Source organism: Corvus moneduloides, chromosome 3 (assembly GCF_009650955.1).
Source record: "Corvus moneduloides isolate bCorMon1 chromosome 3, bCorMon1.pri, whole genome shotgun sequence".
Taxonomy (NCBI): Eukaryota; Metazoa; Chordata; class Aves; order Passeriformes; family Corvidae; genus Corvus; species Corvus moneduloides.
The window spans coordinates 103,009,858-103,023,023 of NC_045478.1; positions in this window are offsets into that span (position 1 = coordinate 103,009,858).

Consider the following 13,166-nt stretch of genomic DNA (forward strand, 5'->3'; position numbering starts at 1 on the left):
TCAGCCATAGGCTGAAGTAACAGCGACTGTGGCATTGCGCGGCTGGAACACGGAGCTATTTTATGTTCGTGGCCACATTGTTGGTATAAGCAACTGACATGTACCTCACTTCTCTTCATTGTGATTCGTGCTCTGTGCTAATTAGACAGCACATGACAAATGCATCCTTATTAGCAGCAGCTGGAGAGCCAGTAAATCTTGCAGCACTTGAACAGAGGAGCTGTGCAGTGTGGCAGCATCCTCCAGGTGCTGAGACAGGGCTGATGAAGGATGCTGGACCCAGGCAAGGCATAAACACTTCTTACCAAGTACCCTTAAAGTGCTCTCTCAGCCCTCAGCAGTGAAAGACAACCATGTGCTACGTGCACAGACAGCCACAGATAACACCAGACCCTTACCTAGCTGCTTCCTAGGTGCCAGACCTCTGGACAAGGGGAGCCTGGCTGAGGCCCTTTCCCAGCCTGCAGTCATGGACACTCTCTTTGCATGCTGGGTATTTTACTTCACACCAGGAGCCTGCTCCAGACCTAACACCCCAAGCTACCAACACAACCTTTATTTCTAGCCTCAGCCTAACACCCTCCCATCCTCAGTTTTCCCCTCTGGCTCTAGGGAATCTTGGTGCAATGAAGCAGCCTGTGCCAATGTACATCACGGGAGAATAAAAGCAGTTCTTCAGCATCCTAGAAAAAGGCAAAAGAAGCCAGAGTGATACCAAATATACTATCTTAGTTTAAAGGGCAGCCAAGAATTAAAACTTCTGTGCATATGCTGTAAAGCTATTCTTTCCAGGGGGCAATTCCTCAACAGACTTTTAGGATCCTGTAGAGTTACTGCTTTTCTCTACACAACATCTTTTTGTCTGTCTAAAAAAAATACTATTGTCAGACTACATCATTCCTTCCTCTTTTCTGTGATTTGTGATGATTTGGTGGAAGGATTCTTTAAGAATAAGTAGCAGCTGATGGACTTTTACAGCAAAAGCCTGCATTTTTCATCATTGTTGTCATGGGTTTATTTATACAGAGCAATTCATGTAGAAAACCTCCCCCCAGCACTGGGCAATCCAGGGCACAGCCACACAGAAAGTCACAGCCCATAACTGCAAAGTAAGCCTGTACACAAAAAAACTCCCACAGAACCGAAGAGAAGAAATAAAGAATAAAAACTAAAGACCTTCAGGGATTTTACATCCTCAAAGGCTCCTGGGAAGAGATGTTCCTGAAGCTCAGGTGCTTGCAAAGAATGTGATGGTGGTGACACAGCATGTCTCTGGTAAAGAAAGTTAAAGCTTGGAAAAGCAGAAAGATATTGATGCCTTTTTTAACTAGAAGGTGGAGATTTTGGTCTTGTTGCTGACAAACATACTGTATACAGGCACTCCCATTACATTTAGAGAGTTGTTTCAAGTGTGAGAGGAACAAGCTCTTCATTTCAGGCCATCTTAAACCTCTGCAGGTTCACATGAACATTTTGGCACTCTGACCATTTGCAGAAGCTTCTTTCTAATGTTATTCCCTCTGTATGATACCTACATGGGGCACTTCCATGTTTATTTTTGCTTGACCTTCAAACACCAGCCAGGTTTAATAGCACAGATGGAGACAGCAAACCCAGCAAGTGTTCCCTGGCACCTTAATCCAAAGAATGTGACTGAGCTGTCACTGCCTGCTCCTGGCTATGGTGATTGACCTCAGCAATCTCTTTCACCAGGCCACATCCCAGTCCTGAAGGAAGCCTTCCAAGTAAGTCAGCTAAACAAGCCCAACAGAGACCCACAGAAATGGAGAAGGAGCCTCGGGATCAGCAGCACACGCTGCTGCTTCACTCCCAGCCCTGCTGCAACATGTCCCCAAGAGCTCTCCATGTCCCACCTGCTGTGACTATGCTGGAGCAGCCACAGTGTCCACCTGGCTGCCTGCCCCACCCAGCTGCAGGCTCGGGATACCTGTGCCCGGGCTGGTGCACCAGGGCCATGCAGGGTGAGGCAGAGCCTGGCCCTTGTGCCACACATCACAGCAGCACCTTTAGCTAACTCTTGTCCTTAGAGGATTAGTTTTTCCAACACCCCACTCTTTCACCAGGTCTAATCACTTCACCTGACCTGCATTTCCTGTGTCTGGAAAAGGTCTGCCAGCTCCAGCCCCCTGCACCTTTTCTGAGGCTGAGCTTTTGTCAGTAGGGGTGCACATCATCAGCCTTGTCCTGACCTCCTCCAATCCCACCCGCTGCCTGACTGCTCACATCTCAACCTTCCCTGATCCCCTGCCCTTACCCTCTACATCCCCACACTCTCACATTCCAGGGTTCTCCGTGGACAGCTAACACATCTGTGGGGCCACACAGTGGCGATGGGGCTGCTGCTCTCCTGCACCATCAGACACACTGACCGAGTCACTGTGGCTCCAAGCAAGCAGCTGGAGCAGTGCTATGCAAGTATAGGATGGTCCATGGCTGAGTATCCCAGCCCTTTCTAGCTGCAAAATCAGCTCTCCATCATGAGTCATCGGACTATCTAGTACCAGGGAACGAGCTGAACTAGAGGTGACACCACCCCCAAGGACACAGAGATCAGTGTTTTGAGACACTGCATCTGCACCAAGCTGCTGGTGAGCATCTGAAGCCAGTCACTGTCTTCACAGAAAACAAACCATAATGCTGCTGGTGAACTTACAGCATCTTTCCACCCTGCATCCAGCCAGAAGGATGAGCACAAAGTCCTGTGATTCACCCTGAAACGCATCTCCAGGGCAACAGAGATGACTCCCGGGACAGAGACAGAGGAGGGCAAGCACAGATGTGGCAGAGGTGGCCAGGGCCCCAGGGTCTGAGGAGGTGCCACAGCAGCAAGCCCCAGGGAGCAGCCTCAGCTCCCAAGCCAGCTGGTCATGACCACCTTGGGCACACAGACATTAGTGGGATATTGCAGGAGCAATGAGCTCACTGCTTTGGGGCAAGGAGGCCATGTCAGCACGCACAACACTTACTGCCTTTGACAGACCTTCAAGCAGGAGGTCAGTCATCATGCTACAGGCAACACAGGATCAATTAGTCCAGCACAAATAACAATTTTGTTACCATTATCCCGTGACTCAGCGCTCTGCATTTTTCATTTAGTGCCATTACAAAAGAGCCAGCGTGAAAAGCGGGGCAGCCAGATGCGAGCCTCTCCAAAGGGACACTGGAGAAGTATGCCAAGGAGCTGGTACCGCTGGCACAGCATGAGAGCCCTGTGACAGCTGGGAGAGGAATGACTACAAGTGATGTGTAGCAAAGCAGTGTAAATTCATGATGTGTGCAAGGGAAATCTCTCTGCATCTGCCAGCACAAAGCGCGTCAGAGCTCAGACACAGAGATGAATCTCACATCCGCTGAAGTGAGTGGTTAAGACTCCCCAGGAGCAGGATGTGCTCCTTAATCTATAGGTAAGCAGCAGGATCCTCACACAACTTGGTTGCTCTCTGACGTCATGAGAAACCAAACTCCCTTGCTTGGAAAATGGAACAGAATGAGCAAGCTGCTAAGGGAGCTGGCTGATGAACAACACGCTTATGGGGTCAGGCAGCATTTTACATCACTGAAACAGCGTGTCCCATGTCACACGAGGGAAAGTGCAGGTCTCTGGGTCTCTCACCCAGGGTCAGAGCTGCTCCACAGCATGTGGGTAGCATCCCCTGAGGTCAGCCACATTTCGTCACCCCAAGCAAAGGGGGACTTGGGTCATCCCTGTCCTCATACGGTGCAAAAGGCAACAAGTCTTTGCCATTAGACTGTGCTGGCTGAGGTAGCAGCCACCCCTGGTTTGGGCCAGGAGCAATGAGCTACAGTGTGTAGGGCCCCATTTATTCCAGCAAGCCTGCCCTCACCTTGGCGCTTCTGCAGGTCAGACATCCTGCCAGCCCAGGCTTCCTTCTAACCTGTCAAAGTGTCAGCATTCTCAGAACTAAATCAGTAGCTGTCCCAGGTTGCTACAGGCATAATTTAAAGAAACTGATTGGCATTTTAATATCCTTTGCTGTTGAATCAGTAATGGGGATTCTGAAAAGATGTCTTGGTCTTAAGCTTGAAAAGGTGAGCCCATCAGAGATCACACTGTGGCTCTGACCAGTGTTCAGACTCTCGATATAAACTAAAATTAATGCAGTTCAGTGTTAGGCTGCAGCTTAACTGAGCCAGCGAGCAGGAATGTTCTGTGCACTAGTAGGGAGAAAGGGAAGCTCAATAACTCCTACTTTCTTTCTATACATGGAGAGTAGGCCAAATTCTGACCCTTTCTTTATTGCCTTAAAGCCAACTGCATCACTGTTAGTGGAAAGTATCCAAGGGAAATCTACAGATGCACTAAGAAGTCCAAAACGGCCTGGAGGAGGGCAAATAGCAGCTAAGCACCTCTAGAAAGGTACCTTCAGAGGGTCCTGACTGCACTACATGTCAGCATGACAGCCACTAGGTTCACCCCAGATAAGCAAATCCTGCCCTAGTGACAGATGGGGCGACAGAAGGCTGCAGCTCTGAGGCCCCCAGATCCCAGGTCACAGAGCAGTGGCTGCTGGCATTGTTCTTGGCCCCACAAGGATTTCCCACAGAACAAACCTTTGCCCTCTCCTCCAGGACACCACCCCACTTCAGAATAAACCACCACAAGACACAACAGGGCCAAATTAAATCATGAGGACTGTACCTCCACTCCCTCAAGGACCAGCAACATTCAGCAGAGCATATTAATAGCTTCATACCAAGGCAAGATAGGCTTCTCAAGACCAGCTACAGTGAAGATCTATTAAATCAATCACAATCAAAACCTAGTCTGCCTTCAAGTGACTTCCAATTAGGATGCAGTAACATTATTAAAGGGCTCAGACAGGCAAATTAAAAAGCTACACTGAGGAGGAATCACTTCCCAGAGGGCTAATTTTCATCATCCTCAGCAATAAAAGCCTCCAGAAGTTCATATTTCTGATTTTTAAAAAGCAAAAAAACCACCTCATCTAATTAAAAGACTTGCTAGCATTATGTCACTGTTTAGTTTTCCCCTTTTGGATACCTTTTTTTTCAACCCAACTGCCACCAAACCAATAGGGTAAAATCACAAAAAAATCTCCTTCTTCACATCTGAACACCCACATTTCACCTGAAGCCTTGATAAAGAAAAAGACATGATGACTGGAAAAAATTAATTGCAGCTTTGTTGAAGAGTTTGTATTCTTAGCAGGGGAAAAAAAAGAGAGGAAGCCTATTTGATCATTCAAAGAATCAGGAACCAGTCTGAAACAGAGTGATGAACTCGGATTAAGGAGGGCAGATTAGAAAGTGGAATTTTGCAAATCAGTTTCAAAAATTCAAGAGCAAAGAGGGCAAGATCCATTTATCTGTCTGTTGATCTGAGGAGTAACCACCGCAGTAACTCCTGAACTCTGAAATACATTCAAAATGAACCAAAGGCAAAATCAGTAGTTTCCCATGCCTGGGAGGGGAATTTTTTATGTTTTAAAAATATAGACTTAATTACTGAATTAATGAAATTAACTACAAATTAATAATAGTTGTACTTCAATATAATATGTTTTGTATATATATACACACACACACAAAAATTAGCTGCTCATCAGCATCGACACTTGCCCAGCCTGAACATTTAACTAAGAGCCTGGGAAAGTCATGTTCTTCTATCACATCAGAAACTTCAGATATCAGAGACAGGCGGTGGAAAATTCATCTCCAAAAAACTACAGGACGAAACATCCATCATCTTCCATGCTGGAGGTCAGGTGAAGCCCTAGTGTAAGTCAGGAATGTCACAGCTTCTCATTTTCCTCTGACAAACACTTACTTGTACAAATCACCTCCAAACCAAGACTGTTACAATCATGCAAAACAAGACGTTTTTCAGTTTGGTGGAGGATCCAGAAAACAAAACCAAAACCAACAGCAACGTCTTTAGGAAAGGCCCCAACTTCCATGACTCTTGACCTGAAATGTCATTGCTCTCACCAATCCCCCCACCTCTCACACTCACTTGTCTTCAAGTTCAGCATTTGATTTCATTTATCTCCATCCCCATGAGACATTTCTCTTCTTTCCTTTTTTTTTTTCTTTTCTTAAAATTTATATTTGCAAGTGGTTCAACTCCTGAACAAAAAACAGAAACAAAGTCATCTGGCTGACCTGAAATTGCTTTCCACGACCCTCAGTTTGTTTGGGTTGGGTTATTTTTTGTCCTTGGGTTGTTGTGTTGGATTTTCCCCCTTGTTTTTATTTAACTATTTTTCTTTTTATGTATACCTGGTGACACAAAAAATGCCACCCAGACATATTTTGGTCCCCATCCCTGGGGTGGCAGCAGGGTAAGTATATATATATATATATATATACACACACACACACACACACACACACACTATACTATACACATATTCCCATACCAGGGGAAACTCCACTGGCAGGACCCTCATCCCAGTTCCGTGAACTATGAACTGCATCTGAAAGGAGAACATAGGAAACTCCACTTGGCACCTTTAACACCTTCCCCATCTACTTTTTATTGCAGCTTTTAAAACATTAGCTCTGTTGAAATGGCAGGACTGGATGTTAATTATCAGGAAGTGACAGAAAATATCAAAACAGAAAGGGCAATAAAACAGAATCAAGAGGTCTGGATCTGCTTTCCAACTGCAGCCTTGGCTGCTGTGTGACCATGGAGAAAGCCAGCTCCCTCTCCTCTGTGCTCCAGCCTCTCCATCTCCCTAGTGGGATAGAAATCATTGCCCATCTCTTAAGGGTCTTCCTTCACAATACATGCTCAGCTGAAGAAAAAAGTTTGGACTGAAATCTTTTTCCATAGCAAAGGAATTTCCCACTAAAAGGTTACTATTTCCAATTGGATTTGGCAATTAAGCAAACCTGTGCCTTGCATATGTCTTCTTTGTGACCGTGCACAAGAGCATGATTTGGTTTTTTTTGATTTGGGGTTTTTTTTTTTAATTTTTTTGTTGGGTTCTTTCTAAAAACACCTTATTTATCTTTAAGGCTGTGCAGGAGCCCAGTCACAAGGTCACACTTTGCTGTGCTGCTTCTTCAGTTCTATGTAATCCCAAGCCTCAGTGTTAAACCAAAAAAGGGCCTTCAGGTTCTCACACTGAGCTGCAGAAAATGCCTACATGAAGTCATACAACACTCTTGTCAGCAGAGCAACCAACAAGTCCAGCAGCTGCTAATTTCCTGCCTCCCTTTCTACCTTCACAGGCCAAACATGGCATGGGTGCAGGACAACCACAATTCCCAGCAGGGCAGTAGCTGGTTTATTCCATTGCTTCCCAGGCCAACAACAAAGGTGGGTGCTGACTTATCTCAGCAGAGTATTTGGCTCCATAGCACAGGACTGAACAAAAACAATATTGTGGACTAAATTAGCACTGGTTTATCTCCACTGACAGCAAAAGACAACAAATTAATTTGGCAGCATGAAACAGATGAAGGAGATACAAATGCCGAGGCAGACAGCACAGGATCATGTACTTTATCTGAGAGTTCTTATGTTTATGCCTCTAAAATGTGTGCCAAGTTCCTTCTCTAGAAGTACATATCTTTAGACTAAAATATGCCTTGAAGCCTAAAACTGCACCTGCAGGCACAAGGTCAAAAAGCATTTTTTTTTGTGTAGAAGTATCTTTAAGCGTCATCATATATGGGATTACCATATTTTCTATGAATAGCAAGTCTGGCAACTACACCTTCCCCGCCTTGCTCCAGGCACCAGGTGTGGTTTGTGTTGGAGGTGAGATACCATATTGCACGTCACAGCTCCAACATCTGCTGTAAGCTGTGCTACAAAATGAGCCTGATGGCTTGGCTGCTTCTCCTTCACACGTAGCCTGTAGGTAGCTTCCCAGCAGCTGCCACCTAAGACAGCTGTTTTTTCCTGTAGCATTTTGCTGATGGTGTTTATCCTGCCCTGCCTGGCACCCTGGAGCCACGATCCTCAAACACAAGCAAAAACCCTGCTCTAAGTTCAGTTGTAAGCACACAACCCAAGGTCACAGAGGTTCTGCTACTTCTGTAGGAGGAAAAATTCATTCGTGAAGTCAAAGCATCCTCCATTCATGTAAAACAAACCAGTGCAAGCCAGAATAATTTTGAAGGTAAGTGGATCCCTACGTGAAAGGTAGATTTGGTGTCTACTCCCAAGCCCTGACAAAATTTCCCACCTCAGCCTTTTCTTTCAAAACCTTTATTATTTCTCCTCCCCAAAGGGCATCATTCCCTTCCTGGTCAGCCTCACACAGCAGCAGTTTGTCACTCCCAGGTGCTCCCAGTGACTGCTTGCAGTGCTGTGGAGCTTTGATGCTGGAAGGGTGGGAAAGGCTGAAAAAAAGAGTTTTCTCAAGAAGCCCTCATTGCAGAGGCTTGACAAGATCTGGGGAGATGATGATGGGTGGCAGGAGAGGGGCAAAATTTCTGCAGCCAGGCAAATACTCTGGAGCAGAAGGAGCGAGTGCATATGATGACTCGCTGCTAGGGTATCATACTTTTACAAGAGATGCCCCTTTCCAATTCACGGCCACTCACCAGCTTACCAAGACAGACCAAAGCTCTGCTATTCCCAGGGAGTGGCACCAGCCAACAAGGATTTATCCTCTGTTTGGCACCTGCCTCAGGAAAACACTTAGGACAGCCAACACACACATTCTTGTCACACACAACTCTGCAGCTCCTAACTCTGCCCCGGTGCCCTTCTCTTGCCAGCATTTGCAGAGAGGCAGGAGGCTGCAAAGCAGCTGAGGCTGGGGCAGAACACAGGCAACAGCATTCATAAGGACACATCAGCAGAAGAAGCTGTGAACAGAGCGGGTTAAATTTGCAGCAGGGGCCTTGAGAACAAAGCAGCTGTGGTTAGGCAAAGTGTGCGTCACAAGCACGGCCCAGAGCCGGGCGCATCCCTTCTCATCTCCCGCCTGCTGCATGCGTTGCTCTGCTCACAGCACCCAGCACTTCCTACAGATCAGCTCCCTCGTGGGGGACTGAAACAAGGTCAGATTTGGGGGAGAACCCAACCTCCAAGACTGCAGTCTAGAGCTGTGAAGAGAACTCACAAAAGCCACAGAGCCCAAAGTGTCTGGTTTTCTCCTGATGAGTGAAGAGTGCAGTGAGAGATCGGGGCTTTTTGTAGGCTTCCGCTCTCTTTAGCTTGTCACTGCTGTACTTCAGTGGCTCAGACACACACAGAGACCCTCTCCCCAACACACTCCAAAGAGAAATGGAAAATGAACAGCTAAAAGATGTATCCATTCTGACAGTACAGGAGGCCAATAAAAGAACATAATTCAGACACGCATGGCATGGCAGTGGCTCAGCTCCTTCTCCAGCAGTTTGAGCAACGAGATACAGGTCAACCAAGCTTTAGCTCCTGCTGGCATCCTGTGCACTGGGAAGGGACAGTCACAAAGCCATGCAAAACTCCCAAAGCAAAGAGCATCCACACCTTTTCTTTCTTTCTTTGGTCACTAGGATCCTCCAAGGAGCCTCACCTGCAGCAGGCTGCCCAGACATCAGGTCTTGGCAGCCTCTCACTTCACAGATTGTGGGGAGAATAATTGGGAAAAACAGCCCCACAGCAGAGATGCTGTACTTGGGCCACCACTATCCTCTAAGAAGGGGGCAGGGGGAGAGGGGTGGCATACCAGTAGAGGCAATGCACCTGGGCATCCATTTCTTCCAGCTGCTATTGAAGCCAAGAAGAGGACAGTGAGTCCAGTTTCGCTGCAGCCCTGGAATGCTGTGCTCTGCCCAGTCCACAGACAGGGATCTGCATGACCAGATTTGATTAGGTACTCTTGGCACCATCCTTGACTGCTGGGCTGAGATCCCCTATCATAAGCAGCAGTAAATGAAATAGGAATTATGCAACATGAAGGGCTGAGAGATGGAATAGTGACTGGAATGGGAACAACTGCCCCTCAAATCAATGATTTGCAGGCACACCACATCATTTACTATCATTTCCCTGCAACCTTTCTCCATGAGGAGAAACAACATTATGGAGCAGGGCGCTCTGTCTTTGGCATATAACTAAAAGCTCCTGCAAGGAGTTGACTGCTTGGCTACAAGATGCTTTCACAACCACACCCCAGGAAATACAAGGCTCCCCTTCCAGTTCACAGTCACCAGTGGATGCAAGTATTGCAATTTCTTCTAAGCCATCATGAAATTTTGCAGCCTGAGAGAAAAAAAATCTTTTTTTAAAAAAAAAAAAAAAAGTAATTTTTGGCTTTCTGTTCACCAGTACTAGATATCCACTCGAATTCACATCAAGCCTCACAAAGCAGCAGGAAGTCACAGTGCCTGTTGCTAGTGCAAAGTTACTTGTTTCTCCCCTTTCCACACACCTCCTGGTCCGATTTGCTGCACCCCTCAACTTCCTCTCCAAATTTCTGGAGGGGTCAAGGAAGACAAACACACTTACTCAAGGAACCTCCCCACGCGTTGCCTCAGCCAACAAACTGCCTGGGGAAACATTAAACTGAAATTTGGTATCTGCATTGCAGAAGATAAACACCTTGGCAAAGCAGGTCAAGCAATATTCAAGGACAAATCTCCACTTCAAGGGAGGTGAACTCAGAGAAGGACTAAGGGAAGTGTAAGCACAGGAAAAAAACCAAAACACAAAGGACTAGAAGCAGAAAAAAAGATGGCATGAAAACTGAGAAACAGGATAACACAAAAGAAGCCTCAACCACAAATACATTCATACTGCAGAGGGACACCATGATCAGGGCTGGCTGTTGCCTCTCCAAAGTTTTCCATCAGTGTTGTGGAGGGACTTTAACCAACCAGCAAATGTAAAAAGGGCAGAACTGTGTTCAACACAAGCCTCTTCCTTTACAACTTCAGCTTTTTACTCACAGAAGCATCCTACTACACTTTCAACTTTTTGCTAAGCAACTTGCCACTTCCTAGCTTGCTCTTTGAAGTACTTTCAAGAGCCTTTGGTGGGTGTTGCAGGGGCTTTTTGCCCCATAATATCCTGCTTCATTCACCCCACGCCACAGAGGGACCCACACAGGGAACCCACATGGGGAACTCACTCTGACTCATCCCTAGAGCACCATTCACCAGGTGGTTCAAGACAAAAGTCATAATGCACATCCTGAAAGGGACACCTCTGATCCCTCTCACTGCGCAGAGCATTCCAGAGCTGAGCTCTAGCTATGACAATTATGGATTTGAGCCTCAAAATTCTATGGCCACTGACAAAGCTGCTTCAGTTAGCCTGGTGTTTTTGTCACCTCCAAGCCACTTGACACCTGGGGCACCCATTTTATCAAAAGCCCAGGGTAGGGATGAGTGTAACTACAAATGGATAGCTTTCAGAATATGAGACAAAGACTGTGACTTAGGAGGTAAACCTCTCAGGCAAGAGAAAACACCAGTACAGCAATGAGACTGAAGAAGTTTACTTCTAGCTTTATGCTGTGATCTTAAATACAGTTGATAACTATGGCCTTGATGCAGAAAAAACTTTGAACCCTGCTCAAATAAATGGAATAACAGAAAACACTTTGTATATATCACTGGCACTTAATACAATTAAACTACAAAAATGAAGTTATCAATTGCATTGTTTTAGTAGGTGTGCACATTCCTCAGAGACCCAGCTAACTGGGGAGAGGAAGAGGGAATAGTAAGGACCTGGTCTGCACAGTCCCCCCACACTCATCTGTTGTTTCCACTGTGGTTTTGCTTTGCTCTCTAGCATGCTCTGTGTGAAACAACGTGACAGAAATGACTTACCAGCAAGCAAGACCTTATTGCTCTTTTATGAATGATCTCTCCCCTCCTCTTCACCCCTTCACACAGCAGGGAGCCCCGGTTGCTAAATACTCTGCCTGCTGTGGTTTGTCACTGGCTGCTGTCACCCTTCTTTTAAAGACACATTTTTCCACCCAGCAGAGCAACCACCCTCTTGTAATTTCTAGCATTAGTGCCTCATTGCACAACACACCGAGGCACTGACTGAAACACAAAGGACAGAGAGCCCTGGCACGAACTCGGTACTAGAGGATGGATCCATCACCCAGCCCTTTGCCCTTATTTTAAACTGTGAAGCATCTCATTTTGATTTAAGGTCAGGCTGTGTTTACAGCTGTTCTTCACCACACCAGGAAGGACAACCTGAGGCCAGGGATTTCTGGGCAGCTAATGACCTATGGAGGGCCGATGGACAGCTGACAGACTCCCAGGTTAATCACTCAACAGCACTGATGCCAGGTCCCCATGGAGGGCAGCTCCTCAGCAGGCAGATGGGAGCAAGGTCCAGAGGGTAACAACACTGTACAGCACAGGACAGATCATTTTGGGAAAAGACTCTGTACACTCAGTTTATTTGATTCAATATTTTACAACCTAATTTGATTCCCCTTGACCAAGGGCAAACTCCCTCCTGCCAGCCATGGTTTGCCAGCATGGCTGTTTCTAATCATGGTCTCCACTGGCACTGTCTTTTATTTTGCCACCTGCCACCACCTGAAATGGGGATTGCAGGAGGTTTGTGGTGGACAGATTCCTTGCTGATGAAGCCCACACTGAGCAAGGGAACTTCAACAACAGGAGGAGGATGTTTTATCTGGAACCAGAGGTTGATGCACACAGACCCTCTTCTCCAGGACTACTGCTCACCTACAAGCCCTGCCTTTTCTCAGTCCTGCCTGAAGGGCAGCCAGCATTCCCAAAGCCCGTGGGATGCTCCCTGTTCAAATCCACCCAGGGTTTCATACATACTTGATCACCTCTACTGCTGCCGTGACCAAGGGACATCACTAAATGGCATCACCCAACCTCTACTACTCTAAGAGCAGCCTACTGAGACTGAATCATCACAGGTGGCACCAAAGCCATTTGAATCCAACACCACAAACCCCATTCTCTACATAAGTAAGCTTTCCTGCCAAACTACTCTTAAAAAGCCACGACCAACAGACCTTAATTGCCTTCTTTATGTTTTTTCCAGACCGTGTAGGGTGACAGACTTTGCTCTACTACAAGGTGCTCTTTATCATCTCTTTTCTGATTAAACCAGGGGAAAAAAAGATGTTACAATTAAAGTAAACTCATCTGAGAGCACAACATACCAGCACTTTGACCAGATTTCATTCCAGTTTTGCAAAAATGCA